The sequence below is a fragment of the Mustela nigripes genome, chromosome 12, assembly GCF_022355385.1.
Source record: "Mustela nigripes isolate SB6536 chromosome 12, MUSNIG.SB6536, whole genome shotgun sequence".
Taxonomy (NCBI): Eukaryota; Metazoa; Chordata; class Mammalia; order Carnivora; family Mustelidae; genus Mustela; species Mustela nigripes.
In genome coordinates, this window is record NC_081568.1 from 66,327,673 (window position 1) to 66,349,006 (window position 21,334).

At 37.0% G+C, this 21,334-nt stretch overlaps 1 protein-coding gene across 3 annotated transcripts in view; it reads left to right on the forward strand.

Moving 5' to 3' along the window:
* SLC12A2 (solute carrier family 12 member 2) overlaps positions 1-21,334 on the forward strand; it is a 103,937-nt gene that overhangs the window by 5,040 nt on the left and 77,563 nt on the right. The window lies entirely within an intron of this gene.

The window sequence follows — 21,334 nt, forward strand, 5'->3', positions numbered from 1 at the left end:
TTTTTTTTTTTTTTTTTCTCCCCCCCCCCCCCCCCCCCCCCCCCCCCGCTCCACCTGCTCGGAGATGGTAGGGATGTTGAAGAGGACATACTGTGGGTTATCAGCATCATCCCTCTGCCCTGACTTTGTGAAAGTGAAATGATATAACTGAGAGGAATGATTGCGATAGTGTAGTTAGTGGTAAATATGACTGTGACTTTCGTAGAATCTGAGCTTGTGTCTCATGTATCTCCATACATAGAACAGGTACTTAATATACATTTGTTCACTGAATGTGTCAGGGTAGGCAGTTCTTCCTTCTTAAGAAGGACTTTAAAACATTAAACAGTACGTCATCTCCACTAACTTGTGTAGCTGCTTCTTTTAGTGAGCTGTATTGACTCTGGGACAAGAAATTTCGGACACTACTAATGACTTTATTACATAACTTCGGTCCTTGAAGTTTCCTGAAGGAAAGAATGGGTCACATCCCATAAACGGGGGAGGAGTAGAGGAGTTCCCAGACTGAATAAAGGTAGGACCATGATAAGAAATATTTGCACATGGCAAAGTCAAATATCAAAGATTGTGCACTTTTGGCAGCTGTTTCACCAGGCTAAACCCATACCACTTGAGGAGAAGTGTGGTTTATCCATAACACTGTATGCAGTCACGCAGGTACACACCAGCTGACTGCCTGGGTAGAAGGAAAGAGAGACCTTGGGATTTAAAATGTGGCAGAACTGTACACTGCAATCATAATTGATGTCTTCTCTATATGTATTTGTGTTGCTATACTCACAGTCCCAATCCCATGAGACTGGAATAACGTATCTCAGTTCTTATGTGTTAAGTGTATCTGTTTTAAATAATTTTTACTTACATGTTTTATGTAAGTGTTTAGAAAATCCAAAGTACTAATCCTTTGGTTCCACGCTGAAGTGACATGAATTTATTTACTCAACAAAGCCTTACTGAGCACAAACAACAGCACTGTTTTAAGTGCTATATTTGTAGAGCTACAAATACAGCCAAGTCTCAGAGATTTCATTCTAGTCCTAGGAGTCAGTAAGCAAATAGGTCCAAATGGCTAGATGGTAATCGCCAGTGTGCTCTATGAGGGTAGTCAGAGAAGGTCTCTCTGATGCTGAGCAAAAGGGAGTGAGGGATCAACCCTTACAAATATTGGGAGAAGAACAGTCCAGGCAGGTGAATGATGAACATCAAGACCCTGAGGTGGAAGTGTGCTTGGTGTTACAGAAACAAGGAGGCCAGCAAGATGGGAGGAGCAAGAGGAAGAGTGATAGGAGAGGTCAGAACAATAATGAGGAGCAAACCTGAGATAACCATGTTTGATATAATGAGAGGTATCGAGATGCTGGGTGTGTTAAAAAGGTAAAATTATTGGAATTTGTTGCTGTTTTCGATGAGGGGTATATGGAAAGATTAATGCCAGGGCTTTTTTCCCTCTTTAGAATGGAGTTGATATTTATGGTGATTTTAATAAAGAGCCTTATTAATAAAATGGCATCCACTGGTTTGTGAAATAATAGTATTTAAGAAAATGGGTTCTAATTTGTATCATAAAAATGTGCTTTTATACTTAAGATTTTAGGGAAGGTTGTGAAAACCAATAGTTTTTCAAAGAGGATACAAAAGGGTGTGCAACTAGCGGGTCAGTTCCAGAAGGTGAAAGGGTGAGGGATGGACAAGAAGGAAAACAACTTAAAATATTCAAGTTAAAAATGTATCAGTGGTGGGGCACCTGGATGGCTTAATGGGCTAAGCATCCATTTCTTGATTTGGGTGCAGGTCCTGGTCGTAGCATTATGTGATGGAACCCAGCGGTGGGCTTTGTGCTCAGCAAGGTGTCGGAGGTCCTCTCCCTCTCCCTCTGCCTCTCCCTCCGCCTGTGTGTGTGCATGTGTGTACACACATGTGCTCTCGTTCTCTTTCAAATCTTAAAAAATTATCCATCGGAATCTATAGTCTCTCATTTAACGTATGAAAGCTGGGGGCACCTGGGTGGCTTAGTTGGTTGAGCAGCTGCCTTCTACTCAGGTCATGATCCTGGAGTCCTGGGATGGAGCCTCCTGTCAGGGTTCCTGCTCAGCTAAGAGCCTACTTCTCATGGTGCTCTCTGGCGTGTATGCACACATGCTCTCTCATGCTCTCTCTCTCTCTCTCAAATAAATAAAATCTTTAAAAAAATAAATATGAAATCTGTCTTCCACCACTGGCTACTTTATCCTTTGATATTTTACTAGAATCTGTATTACTGCTTTCTAAAAGCTATTATGAAAACTTGAGTACTGACAGAGAACTCAGGGATGTCTATTTAGAAGATGGGGAGAATCTGAAAAGCAAAAAATAGCTTAGTGGAATGTTGTCTCTGTGCAAAAGCTAATTACAGCAGGTGATTTGTAGTGCCCCTGGGCTCCGAAATTCCCCTGCTTTAAATTCTCACTATACTGTTCCTGAACATTGACTAATTAGATACTCACCTAGGTTAAGAATCGCAGAAACATTTGGGATGGTTCTTTCTTAGGTTCATGTGAATTAGATCCTTCGACAATGTGGCTTCTAACATAGTTCAGTATGTGAGTCATTTCAGCACTTTTGGAGGGTAGTTGGCTTTTTAGGGTAGGCTTGATTTTTCCAGTGGAGATTTAAAGGACCCATGCAGATCCTGAACATCTATGCCATCATTTTACTTCTCAATGTTACCAGTGATCTCCACCCTATTATCAAGTCCAGAAGAATACCTTCTCCCTCCCCTGTCCCATCTCCCATCAACATTCAACCTTCCAGCAGTATTTGATTTTCTGTTGAGGTCTTTTTTCTCTTTTCTAGGGCTTCTGTAGCACCATTTTGTCTTTTAACTCTGTGTTTCTTTCAGTCCAGTGTCTTATGCAGTCTCCTTTTTCTCCAAATTGGCCATCTTCAAGGTTAGATTCTGCCATTTCTCCTCGCCCTGTCTTTCTTTTTCTCCTCTATGCTATATGATCTGTAGGCTAATGAATTCCAAAATTTTGTGTCCTACCTACAATCCCTTTGCTGAATTGAGGACAACTAGTGACTGCTGGATTTTTTCTCTAATCTTAAAGACACCATGTACTCACAAATTTAGGATTTTCTCCCTCCCGTTCCAAAAGCAAATCAGCCTAAGCCTCTTCTAGTTTGCCCTATGTCTGCATGGATGGTACCACTATTCTTTGTGTTACACTGGTGAGAAGTGTATGAGTTGTCCTTGATGCTTTCTCTAATTGTTCCACATCCAGTTTATCACCGAGTTCTATCACCTTTATTTCCAAAGTTGTTGTTGTTGTTGTTTTTTTCATCTTCACTGCTACTATCCAAACCCAAACTGCAGCATGTCCCTCTATAGCCTTCTAACTGGGTTCTCTATTCACTGTGCTCTCCCATCACTATTGTACCCAGAATATTTTTAAAACCAAATTGATATGTTATCCCTTGGCTTAAAACTAGCCCTGCATTGCTTAGGTCTGGCTTACCTCTTCTTCAGTGTTTCAGTTACTCAGTGTCACAGTACTTCCTTTTCCATAGGGCCTTTGTACATGATACTGTCCATGAACTCTTGCTCCCTTCTCCCCCATACACACACTGTTAACTTTTCAGTTTTCAGTCCTATTGTCCTCAGAGGAGGCTTTTATTCTCTAGCTAGGACAAACCACTTTTTCCCTGAGATACTTTATTTCAGTTAATAATAGTACATTTATTAATGTGGTTATTTAATTGGCTTGAGTTGACTTCAAGGTCCATGAGAAGCAGACTATGTGGCTACTTACCATTATGTGTCCCTAGTACCTTGTATATAGGCTTGAGGTAGCAGACCCTCAATCAATAAATTTTCAGTAAGGGAACTCCTTCTTTGTAAATCAATGGACTACAAAAGAAAAATTCTTTGACATACCCTATATTTGTTATTTAGAGTCTCTAAAGGACATTTGACAGATTACCGTGATAACTCACATTTGGAGTTTAAGAAGCAGAGGAGCTCAGAGGTACCTGAATGGCTCAGATGGTTAAACATATGCCTTCGCCCCAGGTCATGATCCCAGGGTTCTGGGATCCAGCCAATGTGTTGGGCTCCCTGCTCAATGTGGGTGGGGCATCTTCTTTTCCCTCTCTCTTTGCCTCTCCCCCTGTTTGTGCTCTCTCTCTCTCTTTCAAACACATAAATAAAATGTTGGGGGAAAAAAGCAGCAGCAGAAGAGCTCAGTAACCTGTCCAAAATTATAGGACTTATGATTTTCCTGAGTCAGGGTTGGAACTTGGAGCAAATATTCTGATTCTTAATTGGTGCTAATTCCAGTATGATATAGTTTAATACTGTGTACATTTTTGTTACTTTATGATTACTTTCTTTTTAAAATACCCATGACAGTTGTTTTTTAGCTCATTGAAGATAAGGTAGAAAAGATTTGGACTTGTCCATTTTATCATATGAATGTATCTTTTTTAGTTGGAAAATTTTCAAAAAAATTACATAAGAAAATTTCTTTTTTTTCTTTCTTCTTTTTTTTTTTTTTTTTTAAGATTTTACTTTTAAGTCATCTCTGCACCCAACATGGGGCTCCAGCTTACAACCACTGACTAAGAGTCGCATGTTCTACCCATTGAAGGAGCCAGGTACCCCTAAGAAAGTTTGTTATAAATGGAATCTTAGTATTTGTTTGTTTCCTCTGCCTTTCCCTATCGATACACATCTCTCAAAAGGACTACATTTTTAAATGTTCTAGGGCTGCACCTTATGATACAATAACCAGTAGTTATATATGGCTGTGAAACTAAGTCTAAATTTAAGTTAAAAATTCAAGTTTTCAGTTACTAGAGCTACATTTTAAGTGCTCAAATACCCACATGGAGCTAAATAGTATTGGATCATTGGAGAGCTGGAACATTTTTATCATTACAGAAAGATCAGTTAATGCTGTCAAAGAAAGTGATATTTAAAGGGACTTTTTTTCCTTTTTTCATTTCTCCTTTCTTTTCTTCCACATTAAATAGTCATCCCTAGTTTAAAATTATTAAAGTCAAATTTTTTGTAATGTTGCGTGGCATCCCTCCTTATATAAAGGTGTTTAAACGTATTACTCCATCCATGAAGTGTTTGTTGGATCAGTGAAATAAACCTATTTCCATCTGAGAATGGAAATTTGGGTCTTTAATTGGAAAGGCTATGAAGAATTTCTTAATATTGTACAAAGTGTTGAAGTATCCAAAGATTTTTAACTTATATATCTGTATTTGGTGTTCAAATATATCTTTGGAGGAAGTAGGTTTTAAGAGGGTCTTGGAGTAGCAATATGATTTACAAGGTTGTGGTTTGCTTACAGCCATACAACTAATACTTACGCTGAATCTTTCTGAAACTGGGTCTTTCTCTCCTTATCTTTTTTTATGAACTAGTGATTTCAAAATTTTTAAAAGAATCACCTGGACAAAAACTACCTCTTTACCACAGAATATATATATAGTTTTTAATAAGCTTTCCTGGTGATTCACAGAGAGATAGGTTTGAGAACCAGTGTCCCAAAGCATGTTGAGAGTCTTACACTTTGGTTATGTCTATAACAGTAGTACATTTATTATTTTTTTTAAAGATTTTATTTATTTATTTGACAGAGTGAGATCACAAGTAGGCAGAGAGGCCCGCAGAGAGAGAGGGGGAAGCAGGCTCCCCGCCGAGAGCAGAGAGCTGAATGTGGGGCTCCATCCCAGGACCTTGAGATCATGACCCGAGCCCAAGGCAGAGGCTTAAACCATTGAGCCACCCAGGTGCCCCTACATTTGTTATTTTTTTGATGTGGTGATACTCAACTTTGGAATACCCTTATATGGATAAGTGGTAACTCTCAAAGATCTGACTTTAACCTTTCAGTAACTCTATACTGCATTACATTAAGTTACCAATTATTGAAGATCTGCCATGTTTCAGGAGCTTCCCATAGTCTGGGTATGATAGACTTCCAAACCAGGTAAATTATAGATAAATTCAGGCTTATAACAATTTGCCCAAGTCTCATAGCCTGTAAGTGACAGATGGCTGTTTTTAAACCTGGGTATGTTAATGGATAGCTCACATGCAAGGTATTAGGACAAACGTGTATGTTTATTCAGTGGCCTATTAAAATCCTGTAGGGAAATCAGACATTAAAAGTACTAAAGGATAAATCTGAATCCTGAAGAGTTCATGTAGAATAGTTAGACTTATTCCAGAGAGAGGTACTGCCCCCTCTTTTCTTTTTTCTTTTTAAAAGACTTTATTTGAGATGGAGAGAGAGAGAGAGAACCTGAGTGAGAGGAAGAGCAGAGGGAGAGAGACAAGCAGACTCCACACTGAGTGGGGAGCCTAGCGTGGTGCTGGAACCCATGACCCTGAGATCATGATCTGAGCTGAAATCACTTGTCAAATGCTGAAGTGACTGACCTACCCTTCCTTGTGCCTCGTATCTCTCTTTTGTAGAACCTAATGGTTGCAGACATAAACACCCAAGCTCTATTGTTTTAGAAGTGAACTTTATGATAAATTACTTGCAGCACTGACTTATCTGTAAATTTCTAGAAATAATAATAGGCAAATTTGTAAATTTGTGGGTTTGGAGAAATTACTAAACTGCCTCACTTCTTTCAGTCCCAATTATTTGGAAGATTTGCTCACCTAAAAAAAAAGCTGATCTCTTAATTAAACAAAGCAACAGCACTAACATAAAGGCTTTCACATCAGAGAGTTTCACCCCACCTATGCTTGTGGACTATATAGTTATACTTTATGCACATTTATAACAAGTATGGCACAAAATAAATTAGAAGGGAAAATGAGCATGGCAGAGGTGGAGCCAGAGACAGCCAGCGTGTCATAGAGACGAAAGATAAGAAAATCATGAAAAGCAGAAACAAAGTTCTCAGTAAATAGCACTCTAGAGTAGCCCTTTAGAATGGATGCAAAGAACACCACTTGAGTTTTGGTTATTGTAGCATCTCCATCCAGCATAGTGCAGGCACACATTTACAACAGTGTTTTATTTTATTTTTTTTAAATTTTTTTTAAACAGTGTTTTAAATCTTAATACAAAAGAGAGTCAGCGAACTACACAATTTGAGGAAATTTCAGTCTCAAGGCATCCTAGAGTACCGAATTTTAAGAGGCTGAGGAGTAATCCTTTTTAAAACTAACACTTTAAAAATGTACTCCAGACACTTCATTTTGTACTTTATTTAAAATGTTTGTTATTATTTCATTATGAAAAGAAAATATAGAAGCTTTGGAAGATAGGGAAAGTTTACAAAATTTTTGTGTTTTTGTGTGTATTTTAAAACTACTGTTTTTTTTTATTTGACCTAGCATTAAATAACTAATCATTATTAAGTAAGTAATAAAAGTTTTCTGTCACCCACAGTAATCTGCTCTTTTAAGTGAGTGAGTGGGTAATACTCCCATACATGTATGTAACCATATATGGTTTTATATATATAACCATAACTTGCATTTTCTGCTGACTTATTTAGTCTCCATTTACCTCTATTGCAATTTGGTTGTAATAGGCTTTGGTGTTTTTGATACTTGTTCACTGTTTCCTTATTTGTTTTGTGATTCCCTAATCCTCTTTTCCTGACAATTTTTGTGCTAATCAGATATTTTTTAGTATTCCATTTTAATTCTTCTCTTGACTTTCTAGAGATATGTTTCTTTGTATTATTATTATTATTATTTCAGTGGTTACTCTACTTAGAGATAATACTGAATTTCTTCAGCTAAAATATAGGAACTTTAAAACAGTCCTTTTCTTAGTGCTCTGGTTATCATAAATTAGAAACCCCAGTACAGTGTTGTACATTTTTCTTTCAACAACCATATGGCTTTTAAAGAGAGAAGAAAATAAAAATAGATGTATGGTATTTTATACTCATTTATTTCCATTCATTTTTATTTCTTCTTGTAGATCATGGTGCTGGTAGTCCTTTCCTTCTTTCAGTACTTCGTGTAAAGGAGGTCAACTGGTAAAAAATAATTTTTGTTAATGGGAAAATGTCTTTATTTCACTTTACTTTTGAAAGATAATTTTGCTAGATGCGGTCTTCTTGGTTGACAGGGTTTTCTTTCAACCCTTTGAGTATGCACCTCTACTGTCTTCTCACCGCCATTGTTTCTGATAAGAAGGACATTAACCATGTCATTTTTCTCTTTACTTGTAGCTTTCAGCATTTGTATATAGGGCTGTTTGTGTGTGTGTGTTTCTGTTTTTCAATTTGTTAAATTTCTTCTGTCTGTAAGTTAATGCTTTTCACCGCTTCCTCCTGCCATTTACCTTCTGCTATTGAGTCCATCTAATGAACTTTTCATTGCAGGTTTTGCGATTTGCAGGTCTAGAATTTGTAATTTTTAAAATATAGCTTCTGTTTCTCTGTAGAGATACGCTTTTCATTAATTGATAATCATATTCACCTTTAGTTTTTTTAACATATTATTATAGCTGTTTTGAGGTCTTTTTTTTTTTTTCTTAAGATTTATTTATTTGAGAGAAAGAGAGCACAAGTGACAGTGAGTGGGAGGGGGGCAGAGAGAGAGGGAGAATCTCAGGCAGTCTCCCCAGAGAGTGGGGAACCTGATACCCAAAACTCTGAGATCATGACCTGAGCTGAAATCAAGAGTCGGACGTTCAACCAACTGAGTGACCCCGTTGCCCCTGTTTTGAAGTCTTTATCAACTAAATCCAACATCTGGACCTACTTGTCATTAATCTCTAATGGTTGTTTTTTTTCCTAATTACGAGCTATAGTTCCCTATTTATTAATACTTAGAAGTGAAAATTGAACATGGAGGTAATACATTATAGTGCCTTCCGGTGGTGGTGGTGGTAGTTTATTTTCTTTTAAGGATTATTGTTCCATCAGGTATTTGACTGCCTGCAAACTGGTTCCTGTTTTCCAGCTCTGTGTTAGCTGATATAACCGTTCTGTTTTCTGGTTTTCAGCTGCTGCTTTTATTAGCCTGCCTCCTTGGGGTGGGGAGGTCTTCCTTATACCTGTGTAATTTTATGGTTAGCCAAGATTTGGGGCTTACCCTTGACATCATTCCATTTTTTCCTCTGGAGATTGCCACTTAAATCTCAATTCCTGTCTTGGCTTTGGACTGTCTTCTCCGATGTTTCTAGTTACTTAGGCTTCCATCCATTTGAGTTACACACATTTGAGGGAATCATCTCCAGTAAAAAAGGCATCATACTGAGGGATCTCATCCATCGTAGCTGCATCTATCAGGAGCATTTCCTTTCTGATATTTGTTTGTTTTTTTCCATCTGCCCCAGGTTCTTTACCCTGCCTGTGTAGTTGAGCTGTCAGTCAGGGATTTAAATCTTGGTCTTTCCCATTTGGTCCTTGGTTTCCTACTATAGAAAATGAGAAAGACAGTAATTCATAGTGAGAAGTACATGAAATACCAAGTGCATGCCATGCCCTAGCTGTAGTTTTTGTTGTCACATGGTTCTCTATATTGCTTTTCTAATATTTTCCCCACTTATGATGCCACTGGTCATGTATTTTTATCCTTGATAACTTTTGGTCCTTCTTGTTTTAAAAGTAAAACAATTTGAAATGTAGATCACAGAGTCATATTATTAATTGATAGTGGGAGTGGTAAGTGTTCTGATAATTTGAGTTAGGTTCAAATTATTTGTTGAAGTTAGCAAGTTTTATGGGATTTGAAATCATGCATGCATTATGCTGTTTTTAATGCACAGTGTTGTAACTCAGTCTTGAATGGCTAGTAAAGAACATGATGGGCTAGGTAGAGTACTGAATTCTTTGACTGTAATCAGCAGTTCTGACTTGGTTCATTGTAAAGTCACATGGTCACACCATCCACTTTTATCTGTGGCACTTGAGTTTTGAGCTTTGCATTAATGCCACTGGATATTAATAGACCATTGTTAACCAGAGCAGATTGGATTCCTGTAAAACAATACTTTGTTTTGAGAGAGTAGTCTGTATGGGGAGCATTACACTGAATACACCAATCACCGACAGCACGGATAGGAAATGTTGGTAGCTTTGGGATGATATAATTGGCTAGTACTTGATGAAAAAATTATTAGAATAAACCCAGCCACTTTGGCATCTAAATGTGCATATGTATACATCCATTTTTAGTTACTGGTTTTGGCTATGTTTTAGGATGTTAATTTAATACTTTATCTTATCTTAGTAAACAGATGGCTTTTAAATTATATGAGAGATTTTCATCTTTAAAGTGTCTTTATTAATACCTTAGTTCAAAAGTTTGTTTTTAGGATTTAAATTGCATTTTTTTGTGAATTTTAATGTTTTTTAGATTTAATTTTGGGTTTATTTAAATCAATAATAAGCTGCTTATAACAAAGAATAATTCATATTTATTAATAGTGTCATGAAATAAAATTTTTACTCTTCTGCCTGTCATTAATGTTGATTTGATTGGCGTAAATAAAGCTGGGCCCAGAAGTTTGCTTGTCTTCTCAGACGGTGCTTCCTGACATTAACCCTAGTTGAAATAAAGTGCTTATCATTTGTCACTAAGGGAAATAATGAAGAGAGGAAGTTATCTAACTTAGTAAGCCCATTTTTCAGTACCAGGTAAATTGCAAAACTTTTTAGCAGTTTGATCCTTAACAATAAAAGCCGTGATATTTGCACTGTGTCTTATTTACCACCAGGCAGAATGGTGATCCTGTTTGTATGTGACAGTCATTGTTTTTTTATTTTTTTCTTCCAGGGGTAATTTTAAGCCCTGCTATTAACCATTTATAAGAAGCTGTGTAGTAGAGTCTAGATTAATGCTGTTTTGTGGTATTTACTTTTATATTTGTTCAACATCTGGTTATTTAAGTGCACAACAGGACAGTTGCAGTAATAGATTGCTTATTAGTTGTTTACAGTAATAGCTAAAACGTATTGAGTAATTACTTGTTAATGTCAGGCAATGCACCAAGCACTTAAAACATGTTCTTGTTGAACCTTTTAAGTCATTTTTTTAAAATTGTGGGTTATAACAGAAAAACACAAAGCATAAATGTATAACTTAATCAAGTGAACACTTATGCAGTCATCACCCAGATAAACAGATAGAACATCACTGGTACCCCAGATGCCCTTCGTGCACCCCTTTCAAGTCCTCTTTCCCCACGGAAAGTAGGTCCTGACTTAATGGTGATTATTTCCTTGGGATTTGGTTTTGATTTTTTTTTTTTTTAAAGATTTTACTTATTTATTTGACAGAGAGAAATTACAAGTACACTGAGAGGCAGGCAGAGAGAGAGAGAGAGAGAAGGAAGCAGGCTCCCTGCTGAGCAGAGAGCCCGATGTGGGCCTCGATCCCAGGACCCTGAGATCATGACCTGAGCCGAAGGCAATGGCTTAACCCACTGAGCCACCCAGGCGCCCTATGGTTTTGATTTTTTTTTAAATGCCTTTTATCATCCTTATGTATTCCTGAAGACTCTTAGTCTAGCTGTGCCCGCTTTATAACTTCATATAAATAGAATCATGCAGTATATTTTTATCTGTTATCTTTAGTTCACTGCTATGGTTGTATTTATATTTCATTCATTTTTAATGTTACCCATCTTCCACTGTATGAAATCCTACAATTTATTTATTCTGCAGTTATAGATGTTTGGATTATTACTTGTTTTGGCAATTACTACATAATTTGCTGAATATAAATTTGGCAATTAAATAGTGCTGATATGAGCATTTTTATACAGGCGTCCCTCATATAAATATTTTATATCTATAGGGCTATACCTCACTGTGGAATTGCTGGGTTGAACATCATGCATGTTTTGAATTTGAAAAGATAATGCCCAGTTTTCTTTTCCAAAATTGCTTACCAATTTAGGGTACCACCAGCAGTGTATGAGTTTTTGTGTTCTTTTAGTCATCATGTTTTTTTCACTTCATCTTCTCAAACAGTAGGGAATTGGCATTATTATCTCCATTTTACAGCTAAGGTGGATACTGACAGCCTGAGGGGTTAAATAACTTGCCAGAGTTTACATAGATACTGAATAGTAGAACTGGAATTATAACCTAAAACTGACTCAGAGACACTTTGAATTTTACTTTTACCATTTCAGGACATTATTTGGAAAGTAGAGATGGCCTGTAAAGACTCCATGTTCATCTGCTTTGTCTGTGAGTAAAATCACAGTAAGGGTCTGTGCCCTTGTGGATGGATGCTCCATTTTAATACATTCTGAAGGAGTGGAGGTGGATGCATAGATGACAGGAGCTGAGTAAATAAAAAGGACAATCACAGAGTATTATCTGTGCTATGAAGACAGTACAAGGGGCACTGATGAGAATAAACTGTATGTTGGGCAGCCTAGAAAAGAGGAGGCTCCAATTAATCTCAGACCTAGAGGATGTGAGGGACAAATTCATCTTCAAAGTGTGTTACAAGCTGGGGGAGCAACAAGCAGAATGTTCCCCAGGAGAAAGTACAGTTAAACCAGTATTTCAGCAGTGAAGCAGTATTATATCAGAGTAAATGTTTTAGTTAGAACCTTGTCGATAATTTTCTCACTTCGGACAGAAGTTTGAGGGTGAATAAGGCAGGTACAAAATTTTCAAGCAAAATTAATAGAAATAGGAAAATAGTCTGTGACTGGAAAAACACAGTAACTTCTAAAACTGACTAATATTTCCCTTTTCTTTAATTGTGTCAAATCTTACTGTGAGTTGTAACAAAACATGGATGTGTAGGTGGGTCCAGGGGTCAAGAGGTTACAATGGTAAAGATATCCCGGATGAAAGAAACTTGTATGACCTGGAACATTGGGTTGAATGGAGTTGCTAGCTGGAACAGGCAATGCGGTTTTTAAGTGGAAAAAGGAAGTCCTGGACAATGTAGAAACTGAATGACAGGCCTATTTTACCTACCTTTCATATCACAACAGCCTCCAAATACACTTCCAAAGTTAAGTAACACACACAGCTCCATCTGGTACAGAATTTCATATTTAAACATTTGATATGCCTTCCCAGATAGATTATGTCTAGATGCTGGCCATTCTTTCTCCTCCATAGGTGGTCCCGTGCAGCCGTCTGTAAGAATCTTGTAGGGCAAAAAGTTTTGTAGATATTGTAGATCCTGGGGGAATTTCTACAAAGTACAAACAGATTTAGAAATAATCGCCTGTGGTACCATCCAGTGCAGAGTTTCTGTCTTTGTTAGGAGGACGATGTCAAAAGCATCTTTAGATTTGGAAGCAGAGGAAGGAGGGAAAGATGAAACAGGGTTGAACAGTGAGAATGGCTGGGGAATTGTGAAGTTTGAGCAGATCACTTTCCAGAGTTGGGTGATTTGTCTTTGTCCCCTTGCCCAAAATACTTTAACTGGTTCACTGTAATATGTGGACTTAGACCATTTAGAAGAGTCTCTGCGTCAACACATTAATAGGTTATGGTTTGGGATGTGTTAACTTCTCAAAAGACTGTTTCCTCTCAAAGATGTGCCAAATTAGGGAAATAAGACCTGTAAACATTTAGGGAAATATCTGACACACCAAAAACTGTAGGTTTTTGGTAAATGGTGGCTGTTACTAAAGTAAGCCAGATAGGGGACACAGCGTGGCTCAGTTTGTTAAGCATCTGCCTTTAGTTCAGGTCATGATCCCAGAGTCCTGGGATCTAGCCAGATCAGGCTCCCCTGCTCAGCAGGGAACCTGCTCCTCCCTCTCCAGCCTCCTCTGCTTGTGAATGCATGCCATCTCCTTCTCTCTCTCTCTCTCTCAAGTAAACAAATAAAAATCTAATAAATAAATAAGTCAGTTAGACTATGATGGTCTCATATATTAAGAATTCTTAGTTTATCCCAAAGGTAATGAGTAAACAGACCTAGATTTTATACAACTTACATTTTATAAGAAACTTCTATTTATTGAAAGCAGGAAAAACTGTTTCATTGTATCTGGCTCGGTTAGTAGGAAAATTCTGGTGTATATGATTGTAGACTTGGTTTGATTGGGTCAGATTCAGTGCCAGGGTTCCCCTCACCCCCCAATATGAAAGAAAAAATCAGACTATTTCTTAACCCACAAACCATTTCTCATCCAGAACTGAACTCTTTGAAAGTAATTGGGAAGAAACCATTATATCTGTTATATTTTCCAAATGTCATGTGCTTAGAGGAAATAGTAAGGGGATTGCTCAGAAACATAGGGAAATAGAGGGAACTAAGTGTACTAAGGCAGCTTAGGACACTGCTAAGGAAGTTTTTCTATCTTGTTTTTCTTTCAGTGCAAGCATTAATACAGGATAGAATTTAAAATTTTTGGAAGGAATTACTGTTTTAGTCTTATTTATGTGAGATCTCCCTTAATGTTGGAGTTGTGACATTTTAATGGTTGTAATTAGCAGAATTTTTTAACATTTAAATGGTGTCATCTGCCAGCAAAACTGGGAATTGCACAATAAAATAAGGGTAAATGTTTTTGCATATTTTTAAATTTCTGTATTCTTTACTGTAGCTACTACACTGAACCTAGCACCTTCTTCTGAATAAGTAATTGTTAAATGCATTAAAACTTTATAGCTGTGTATCAACACCCCACCCTTGCCTCCACATTCTTTTCCTGTTCATGTTAGTCTTTTCCTGTCACTTTGGATTATTTGGTAAGGTTGATTTACTGCATAAGAATGTCAGTTGTGATTGAGATCCAAATTTTTATTTCATAGGTTAAAATGCTAGAAAGCAAGGTAGCATTTGGCAGGGTAAATGAATTTTTGACTCCTATTTTGTGGCAGCAAGAAAATGATTAGTTAATACATATAGACTTGTCTTACTGAAAAACTTAAAACTATGTCATAATCTAGTTTTTTTTTTGCAACCTTATCTTCAGTGAATAATCAGTCTTGGGTTTTTTGTTTGTTTGTTTTTTGTAAAAGAATACCTTATGTGATCTTCACATTAACTGTGTAAATTAACGTATTAGTGTCACAACCACTTTCTAGTTGCAAAGGTGATGCCAAAAGCAAATTTTGTTCCTGTAAATAAACAGATCTTCACACAGAAACATAGACTCACAATGGGTCCATACAACATGATCAAGATTTAATGCAGTATATATTTCAGGGAGGCAGTAGGCAGACAAAAGGAAGAGGATCTCTAGTTGCAAGAGCAGTTAAGTGATGATGCTCACTGGCACGGGCTTTAGTCTTCGGGTGCTGGGATAGGTTAGAGCTTCTCAGCAGGTGCCACGGGAACATCATTGCCTGGAGAACTTGTGGAGTCCTAGGGAAACTGCTGTCCTGGCTCTGCTAGGGTCAACTGAGTGTGTAATCTTGTTCTTGTTGAAAAGTGGTCATGCATTGAAAAAGCAGGACACCTAAGATTAAGTTTTCTAATTTTTTTGAAATAGGTGAGTCATAATGTCACATTTTTTTTTTAAGATTTTATTTATTTGACAGAGAGAGATCACAAGTAGGCAGAAAGGCAGGCAGAGAGAGAGAGGGGGAGAAGCAGGCTCCCCGCCAAGCATAGAGCCTGATGCGGGGCTCCATCCAGGACCCTGAGATCATGACCTGAGCTGGAGGCAGAGGCTTAACCCACTGAGCCACCCAGGCACTCCATAATGTCACATTTCTAACGTGGCACTCGCATTTAAATTTAGATTTCTAGATTACAAGTCTAGTTGCATCAGCTGGCTTTATAGCATCAAGGGAGAAATGTCAACTGCTTCTTGAGGCTGCATTACCAGAAACTGACCATTATTTAGAGAGCCCCAAGACTGCAAGAGGATGGTACTGGTGAGCAGGGACTATTATCTCCATTTTATAGTTTGGGAGAGTTACTGTCACAGAAAGGCAGTGACTTGAGATAAGGTATTATTGAAAAAGGACCCTAGCTTTTTTTGAACGAGTTAAGCATTTAATTTACTAGCGACTACTTTGATATAGTGGAAAATGCACCACATTTAAGGTAGACGACTTGCCTTTCATCTCTAGCCTTTAGTATAAAAATAACAAGTCTAGGAGGGCTGGAAGGTACCTATTAGGGTGATTGATAAAACTGATGAATGAATATATGTTGTATGAATGAGTAGAAGGATGTGATTATGATTTATACCCAGAAGTGGCTTTTTGTAAATGTAGAGTCTTCAAATCACAGAAGAATGTTATATGGTACTTTGGACTTTTTAATATATTAAATACAATTAAGGGATTGGAACACTTCTTTTTTGTAGCATGTTCATATTTGAGCATCCTTAAGTCTAACTGGAAATAGTATTGTGGCAGCCTTAGGCCTAAAGAGACATTTGTTGCAGCTTTGCTTAGTTCTTTAAAATATGAATAAAACAGGGGCACCTGGGTGACTCAGTGGGTTAAGCCTCTGCCTCTGGCTCAGGTCATGATCTTAGGGTCCTGGGATCGAGCCCCACAGGCTTTCTGCTTGGCGGAAAGCCTGCTTCCTCCTCTCTCTGCCTGCTTCTCTGCCTACTTGTGATCTCTCTCTCTCTCTCTGTCACATAAATAAATAAAATATTTAAAATAAAATATGAATAAAACAAAATAAAATAGCAAACATTATCTTTTGCCCATTGTGACCTGAAATTGTTGAGCAAAGACACTTTTACCAGGTGTTTACCAGTTTAACTATAAAAATTAAATTCCTATTGAAATGAATAGATAGTTTAAAAAAAAAAACACTGCTAGAAATGTGTTTTATTAGTACTTAACTGTATTCAGAGATTGTACTACAGTCTTGATGTTTCTCTGCCCAACAATAAACACTTTTTCAACTTACTATGCAAAAAAAAATGTTCAGAACTCACTGCACAGTCCTCTTCTGTGACTATTAACATCCTTGTCTGTATAGTTGTAAAGATCTCCTTGCTACCTTTTGTTCCAGAAATGAAAACTCTTTGGATTTAGTGACTGGGATGTCCAAAGAAAGAGAAATCACTGACATTTTAATGAAATGTGAACTAAAGCATTTAACATCGAGAAGCGCGTTGATGTGCATATTTGGGGACTGAGAAGGCTGTACGCAGATGACAACTTTGCATTCCAGCTTACAGAGCTAGTTTAAAGCAGTATTAAAGTTTTCAGTGGCAGTTTAAAAAAAAATTTGGTTAAGTATTTTTTTCCTAAAGCTTGATTTTTGTCCAGTGTTCTGAAAAATCTGGTTTCATCATATGTTGTCTCTAAAAATCTGAAGAGAATTCTTCTGCTGGGGAAGAAACAAGAGCTTGATTTCATGAGATTTTTCTTTTTCTTTCTTTTTTACTGAAAAATGAGGAAACTCAGTCAATGTATTACAGGTGGTGTCTTCTCTTTGGTCAGAATTGAAATATTACATTTGATATGTAAAAGATAAGTTAAATGGGAGAATTGAAAGACAAGTTTAGTTGTTGAATATGGAAACTGAACAAACTTCATAACAGTTTTTAAGACCTCCATTGAGGAATCTAACATACTTTTATGTTATAAAGGATTTTAATTATTAAGCCCTTATTGTTTTTCTCATCATATTCTTTTTTTGATAGTTAAGTGTTCACCACAACTGATCCAAGAAAGAAAAATCATTTCATTCTTCTCATTTAGAGAAAAGTTGCTGTGTATAACACATTGACAATTTCTTTTTCTCATTTGGTAAGAATTAGAATAAGAAAAAAAAATATCCAAGTGGCAACATTAGAATTCACACTCAGGACTCACACTCAAGAGGGTGGTTCTGATCTAAATGAACAGGCGCCATCGCTTATTACTTAACATATAGATAGTATTTAAGGCTATAAGTTACAGATGATAAGATTGATTGTAGAAAGAAAATACAGGATGAGCAAAGGAGATGGCTCTGGGACCAACTGTTCCTGTTTAACTGCTAGGTAGAAGAGGCTCTGAGAAAGTATGGCATTTCAAGATGATTCAAGAAACAGAGAGTAGTGAACAGTATCATATGCCATTTCATAAGTCCAGCGGGACAGAGACTGAAAGATGTACATTAAATTTGGCAGCAGAGAAGTCTTGGGATGTCTTAAAACTATTTTGGTGTTGTGGTGGGGTGAAACCAGGTTTGCAGTCATTAACGTCCTAGAACAGTTGAGCAAATTTGGTGGGGCATTTGTTGATGGTAATGGTGTTTTTGTGTGGGGGAGTCATTGTGCAGTGAAAAGTTAACCATGGTTAAAGGAGAAAGAATGATGCAGTTGAGGTGGAAATTTGAATATACAGAGGAGAGAAGAGATTACTCATACTGCAAAAACTTTTTCTTTACTCTCTGCAAAGAAATAATGGCTGTGGAGACCAGAGTTCCTTTTCTTTTTGTAAAGATTTTTTTTTAAAATGTATTTAAGACACAGAGATAAGAGAGACTAATGTGGGAGAGAGCATGAGCAGGCTCCCCGCTGAGCAGGGAGCTTGATGCGGGACTCTATCCCAGGACCCTGAGATCATGATCTGAGCAGAAGGCAGGTGATTAACCAAATGAGCCACCCAGGCACCTCCTTATTCTTGTATTTTCTATATCCTCAGAAAAATGTTCAACTCTTCATGCTTTCTCTCTGTAAGTTTCTCTTTTCATTCTGTTTCATAGCTTCACCCACTTGCTCTTTATCCCTGGCCCCTCTTCTAAGTTCCAATCATGAATTTTTTAATAGTCTGATAGAACTCTTCAGTTGTCTCATGACTTTTCAAATTCAGCATGTCTAACTAAAATAAGGCTGCCGTAATTTATTAGTGTATCTCTTTATTTGATTCAAAATGCCTCCAGTTACTGTGGGCCTAGCTCTCTGGGTCTTCCATTGTTTTCTCAGTCTCTTCCTCACTTCCCCATTCTGTTCATACCCCATCCTTAGTCCCTGCTTGGTAGACTCAGAATCACCGTGCTATTTTTGGAAAAATTTTTTCCTCCCAAATAAATCCAAATCAATTTGACTCATTTGGTCCATCTCATTTAATATGGCATTACCAATAAAATTCACTCATGTTATTTCTGACCTTTTTATTCATTATGTGAAAAACAGGTAAAAACACAAACTGATTATTTTTTGAAACTTGTTAGGTAGATTGAAGATGTTATTTATGCAGCTTTGTGTGAGCATAATTTTAGTTCATAATTGTAAATGTGAAATTTTCTGGATTATAAAATTAAAAAAAATTTTTTTTGTATGTAGACAGAATACCACACCATTTCCCTATTTATCCTGAATTAATGTATTTAAAGGAACACAGTATGTGTATTATGCTTTGGTTTCCTGTTCTTGCAGGAAGTTAATACAATTTAACCCAATTTTGTTATATATAAATCTGTTGATTGAAATGCAAGTAATAAGTACTTGATTATAATTTTTAAATTGTACTTTAGAGGTTAATAACAAATAGTTTTTTACATAGAGCTATTGGAATATGGAGAGGAAGGTAAACTTTCATTTTATGTGGACTCGTGTTTATTTTAAAATACTGTTTTCATATGCTGGAAAATCTTCATTTTTTGAATACAGTTGTTTGTAGTATAGTGGAAACATATAATTATCTCTAGATCTTCAACTTTGTGGTGAAATTCTGATAAGCACCCACAGCAAAAGGTTTATAATTCCTGCACCTGGGTGGCTCAGTGGGTTAAAGCCTCTGCTTTCCACTCAGGTCATGGTCCCAGGGTCCTGGGTTCGAGCCCCCTTGTCAGGCAGAGAGCCTGCTCCCCTCCCCCCACCCCCGCCTCTCTGCCTATTTGTGATTTTGTGTTTTTAAAGACCTGTCAATTCTCAGGAGTGGTTAACATTAGCATTCATCTTTAAGTTCTTTATGATCCTAGAATGACTTGTTTTCCAAGTGTTTCACATAGTTGAAGTTACTGCTGTGTCTTTCAATGCAAACATGAGGATTAGCTGGAAATTTGATTTTTTTCTGGTCATTAAAAAGCCTAGATGAATTAGTTTTCAAAAAATACACTAAAAGAAATTATTGCATCTAACTTGCAGCGTTTCTTCTATGCCGTAAAAATCTAAGAATTAGCAGTCATTTAGCTGTATAAATATGGAATCTAAGCTGATACATATTGTTACATATAGCATTAGTACTTTAAATATAATTAAATGTGTTTACTTGGCTTACAGATACTGGTCAAGGGAAAAGGGGAAGTTTGGATTATGATACAGATTTTTCTCTCCAGTAACACAGAACTTGATATACCTCCGTTCTAATTTTAAAAAAATTTATATTGGGGCACCTGGGTGGCTCAGTTGTTAAAGATCAGCCTTTGGCTTGAGTCGTGATCCCAGGGTCCTGGGATCGAGCCCCATATTGGGTTCCTTGCTTGGCAGGAAGCCTGCTTCTCCCTCTCCCACTCCCCCTGCTTCTGTTCCCTCTCTCACTGTGTCCCTCTCTATCAAATAAATAAAATCTTTTTAAAAAATTTATATTGGGAATTCACTAGAGGGTATGCATCACGGGAAATGGTTTTTAAAAGTATGGTAGGAAATCTCCATGGTAATTTTCAGGCTTAAATAATAATTGATTTAGTTGGCTTTTCTATTTAAAGAATGATGTTGGAAACACAGCTGTATTTTGTTCCCTGCTCTTGACATACGGGTAAGGAAAAACTATGGTGATAGTATCAGGGACATAATTCTAATCTAAAACATTTTCTCTGCCCCAGTACCTCCCTTCACCTCTCGTGATCTGTTTAACACTGTGTTACTGGTTCTTGAGTGTATTGAGTATGAGAGAACCAGGGGGAGTGAGAGGGGAAGGAGAATGGAGAGAGCGAAAAACTAAAAATACAATGAGACATGAAGCGTTAACACCAGTTTATGTCTGAATCTAAGAAAAATTATGAGGAGAAAAATGAAGAGTACTGAGTGACTGACTGAATGCAGATACAAAATGAGTAAAGGCAGGAGTTAGGAATGAATCTTGGGATCCATGGGAATCCTGCTGTAATGGACTACAGAGGGAGAACTGTTCATTGGTGATGGAGTTTTAAATTGTTAATGTTGAAATTACATTTGTGGGAAGGATGCCACTTTAGATACTCTAAAGTTGTGGCTGAAGAGACAGATTGGAACTGACTTCTAGTTAAACCTGTACTTACTTATTTGTTCTCTAGATACCACCACAGTGTTATTAAAATTTGAAATTATTAAAATGGGTTTGCTGTCATGATAAGATTTACATTTTTTCAACACCAGTAATTAGGGTTTTCTTTCACTTATTTATTTATTTATTTTTTAAGTGAAGTGTACAGACATCCTTGATTCTTGAAAGTCTGGTGTTCTCGTAAATATGGTAAATGTGTTTAGTGATATTTGTCTTCATCAGGTGATTTTAAACTTCAGATGATTAGGCATAATTC